Source organism: Impatiens glandulifera, unplaced genomic scaffold (assembly GCF_907164915.1).
Source record: "Impatiens glandulifera unplaced genomic scaffold, dImpGla2.1, whole genome shotgun sequence".
Classification (NCBI taxonomy): domain Eukaryota; kingdom Viridiplantae; phylum Streptophyta; class Magnoliopsida; order Ericales; family Balsaminaceae; genus Impatiens; species Impatiens glandulifera.
The window spans coordinates 11,199-16,576 of NW_025919776.1; positions in this window are offsets into that span (position 1 = coordinate 11,199).

Sequence of the window (5,378 nt, forward strand, 5' to 3'; positions counted from 1 at the left end):
GATCCTGTGGCTGATCCGATTGAAGCTCAACCAGATGTGCAAACTCCTGTTCAACAAGAAGTTGAGAGTTTGGATGTCGCGGTGTCACCGGTTCAGATGACCAATCCCCTTGGTTCCATCTTCAGATGGAATAGAAATCATCCACCAGAACTGATAATCGGAAATCATTTTTCTCCTCGAAGGACAAGACGTCAACTGATGGATAAAATGGCCAATTCTGCATTTATTACTCAAATTGAACCGAAGAAAATTGGTGAAGCTATAGTTGATCCAGATTGGATCAATGCTATGCAAGAGGAGTTAAACCAATTTGCTAGAAATAAAGTGTGGTATCTTACTCCTAGACCAACTGACAAGTCAGTCATAGGAACAAGATGAGTATTTAGAAACAAGCTTAGTGAAGATGGCTAAGTCATTAAAAACAAAGCTCGTTTAGTTGCTCAAGGATACAGACAAGAGGAAGGTATTGATTTTGATGAGTCTTTTGCACCGGTTGCAAGACTAGAGGCAATTAGAATCTTCCTAGCATATGCATCATTTAAGAACTTTAAAGTCTTTCAAATGGATGTAAAAAGTGCATTTCTAAATGGAAAATTAAGTGAAGAAGTATATGTTGAACAACCCCCCGGTTTTGTAGATCATGTTTTGTGAAATAATGTTTACAGGCTTAACAAAGCATTATATGGTCTAAAACAAGCTCCTAGAGCTTGGTATGACACTTTAACCAATTTCTTGTTTGATCATGATTTTGTTGTTGGAATAGTGGATAAACCCTGTTTAGATTTACTAAAGATTCCTCACATACTACTCGTTCAGATATATGTTGATGACATTATTTTTGGTTCAACTAACCCCAAACTGTGTGAGAAATTTACCAAGCTGATGCAGGACAGGTTTGAAATGAGCATGATGGGAGAACTTACATTCTTCCTTGGGCTTCAAATCCGTCAGCTAGAAAACGGAACTTTCATCAACCAGGCCAAATACACCAAAGAATTGTTAAAGAAGTTTGGTTTGGAGAACTATTCTGCAGCAGCTACTCCAATGAGTTCTTTAGTTAAATTGGATAAAGATGAAGGTGGCCAAAGTGTCGATGTAACAGCATATAGAGGACTCATCGGTTCTTTGCTATATGTAACTGCTAGCAGGCCAGACATTCAATTTGTTGTTGGTGTTTGTGGCAGATTTCAGGCCGATCCTAAACTCTCTCATTTTACTGCTACTAAACGTATTCTTAAATACTTAAAGGGAACTCAAAATGTGGGACTGTGGTATCCGAAGGATTCCAGTTTCAATTTAATTAGTTTCTCATATGCAGATTATGCATGGTGCAAAATTGATAGAAAAAGCACAAGTGGAACTTGCCAGTTCCTTGGATATCGTCTAATCACATGGTTCAGCAAGAAGCAGACGTCGGTCGTCACGTCTACAGCAGAAGCAGAGTATCTTGCAGCTGGTAGTTTTTTCTCTCAAGTTTTGTGGATTCAACAACAGCTCAGGGACTATGGGATTGAGGCTGATGAATCTCCAATTTTCTGCGACAACACAAGTGCTATTGCAATCTCCTACAACCCAGTTCTGCATTCTCGGACAAAGAACATTAAAATCAGGCATCATTTCATCCGAGAACACGTCAATTACAAGCAAATTCGTCTTGAACATGTTCCTACAAATCAACAAACTGCGGACATTTTCACGAAACCTCAACCTGAAGCTAAGTTTTCTCATTTTAGGAACATGCTAGGTCTTGTTGATCTTGATTGACGAAATTACGTGCATAAATTAAGGGGGAACTTATTGTTCAATATGCAACTGAACAGATATAAAAGACAGAGGTCTTAATTTGTCCTAAGGATTCAGAGTTTTAAGAAACACAGCTACTTAGACTCTCATCTACCTTAGCAGTTTCATCTTTATATGAAATCATTGTCTTGGTTATTTTAACCTACTTGGTTAGACAGATGCTTAGACGTTTTTACGTCATGAGCAAGAGGATGCTCACGTCTAATAAGACACGCGTGTCACACGTGATGTTATAGCATAATTAGACGTACACGTCTAATAGACTGATTTTCAAAAAGAAGATGAAAATGTGAAAAGGAAAATAAAACGTCTAACTACTGGTGTAATTAGACTCTTCATCTTTTGGTTGTTTAGACAGCTGTCTTTTAATGATATATGTTTTAGCCTTTTTTCCCGCCGAAAAATAAATCAGTCATTCCTCAAAAGAATTGAAGACATGTGTCTCTCAATATGCAAGAAATGACTAATATTTCTGACAACTTTTGCTTGTACACTTAGTATTAAACGTTTTGTTTCATGCTAACATTAAATACTGTATTTATTAGGAACTGTCTTTTGAAATTCTTGACGGTAGGAACAATCATTAGTTTTCTTCTACATGATTAAAACCCTGATATTGATAGGATCATTCACTCTAAAAGATAGAAGATCCTTGAAATCAATCTCTATCCCTCTCTTTAGAAGTCGAATCGTTCAAACCCTTGTCATCAAATCATAATGCTGCCTTTTCGACCAAAATCAATTCAAGTGGATTTTCAATCTGTATCCACTCTACAATCTCCGGGTATGCATAGGATGTTTGAATCGTTAAAAGCTTCTAGGCTGAGAAGATTCCTCACCACTCATGAAACCTATCACAAACATCTAGTTAACGAATTCTTCGAAACCGCTAGCTTCTATCAAAACAGTGTTATTACTGGTGCAGTAATGGGCCAGATGGTCTGTATTTCATAAGAATCTTTTGGTGCATTTTTCCATCTCCCAAAAGAAGGTATTGATGATTTCTCTACCACTCCTCCTAACCTAATGATTACGATGATGAAAGTCTTTTCCGATTCTCCTGAAGTAGATATTCATGGAAAGAAAAACCTCCTGAAGGTTGAATATGCTCTCTTAAGCGACATCATATCGAAATCCCTTCTGTATAAAGAAACTTCTTACAAGTATTGTACCAGGGGTGTTCCTGTGAACTGGACAAGCTTTCTCTTTGGGAATCTTGTCAGAATGGTTGTTGCTCGGAAGAAGATTTTCGGATTTGATGGTCTTCTCAGCTCTCTTCTTTGTTTTCTCCTGAACGAACCCGGTAAGAGCTTTACCCTTCCTTCTAAGATCCTGAACTACCAGAAAGTGGTAGATTACATTCAAAGGGTGGAAACGCTCAAGTCTAAGAAAAGGAAAAGAGAAGACTCCAACTCCCCTCTAACTATAGTCTTAGAGATCTCTTAGGTTGAAGTCTATCCTTTCCAGAAGTCATGACCATGAAGAAGAAGAAGAACAATGATTAAATGTCTTTTTGAAGTTATTTTAAATGTTTTCACGATGTTTTTGGTAAACTTATTTTGGTTACATTGAACAATGTTTTGAGTGTTTCTTCTGAAAACACTCATATGTGATTAACTTGGATGTTTTTGAATGATTTACTTGCATGCTTTTTGTTTATTTGTATGATGAATGCATGTTTTGATATATATATATATATATATATATGCAGGCTTGCAATTTCTTCATCAAAAATGGGAAAATTGTTGGGTCAAATTATTTTGACTAAATGTTGAAATAATTTAACCACTGATATTTTGATGATGAAATAACTTATGAGTTTTGATACAGGTGTATTGAGATAATATGTTATAAGACTTGGATCTAATGAGGGTCATTAGACCGATTTTTGCTTCATTGCATAGAATTAGACGTACAGTCTAACTCATCGGAGTTAGACGTGTAGTCTAATAGATGTAAAGAATTAGACGCAAGTCTAGTGAATACACGGAATTAGACGTATGTCTAATAGAATTAGACGTACAGTCTAATTCATCAGAGTTAGACGTGTAGTCTAATAGATGTAAAAAATTAGACGCAAGTCTAATGAATACACGGAATTAGACGTACAGTCTAACTCATCGGAGTTAGACGTGTAGTCTAATAGATGTAAAGAATTAGACGCAAGTCTAATGAATACACAGAAATAGACGTAAGTCTATTATGTTTGTAATTAGACGGGTAGTCTAATTTATGCGGAATTAGACGTGCAGTCTAACACAGTGGAGTTAGACGTGCAGTCTAATAGAATATGAAGGTTAGAAGTGCGTCTAACTCCTTCAGATAAGTCTGAGGTAGAACCGGAATTAGACGTGCAGTCTAACTCAGTGGAGTTAGACGTGTAGTCTAATGGTTATTGAATAATTAGACGTGTGGTCTAATTAATGAAAGTTAGACGTGCGTCTAACTCCTTCAGACAAGTCTGAGGTAGAACCGGAATTAGACGTGCAGTCTAACTTAGTGGAGTTAGACGTGTAGTATAATGGTTATTGAATAATTAGACGTGTGGTCAAATTAATGAAAGTTAGACGTGCGTCTAACTCCTTCAGACAAGTCTGAGGTTGAACCGGAATTAGATGTGCAGTCTAACTCAGTGGTGTTAGACGTGCAGTTTAATGGTTATTAGATAATTAGACATGAGTCTAATTCTATTAGACCAGGCGGTCTAATAGACGTTTTTCTATTAGAAGGAGATGACTTATTTCATTAGACTAATTTTCAAAATTCGTCTAACTGAAATACGTCTAATGCTTAGTTTAAGCAGTACGCTTGAATGTAGCATCTCACCTACCCACGTGCTATAGTTGTACCGTACTTCTGCTCCACTTTCTAGTGAAGATTAGTACAGCAGTTATACGTATCTAATCAAGGAATTCCACGTAAGAGAATTTTCCTCAAATTACTTGTTTTGCAGGTACATCCCTGATGGAATATTCGGCGCACTACAAGTTCTGTACGGCCACGATCCTTGTGCTCAGAACCTGCTGTGTACAATGGAGGCTTTCCAATGGAAGAGTGTCACGTATCATTCTTGAAGATTCGACCTTTAGCTCCTGCTCAGTATTTAACAAATCTCAAGGACAACGGACAATCTGCCTTAAACAACGAACAAACAATCTGATTTTGCGGAGAGAGAAACTACTCAATCATCTTGCTTACTGAACTCAACTTGTGAAGCTTCTTTCTGATTGTACCGTGTGTGAATCGAGAGAGAGAGAGATATAATCAAAACAACTTTAGCTGAGTGATATTCTTTATCTTGTAATTGAACAGAAAGTGTTCTGTTCAATAGTCAGCTAAGTGTGTGTGTAAACTGTATTTGATTCTAATCATATTATAGTGAATTCTTTCGGTGGTTGGAAGAAGGGGTGACATAGGAGAGTTTCTCCGAACATCCATAAACAAACTGCTGTGTTCTTCTTTTTTGTCATCTTTTCATATTTCATCTTGTGCTTCAAACCCAAGTAAACAATTCCGCCTTGAATCCGTTTCAAGTGTTTACACAAATTTGCGTAGAATAGAAAGCGAATTAAATC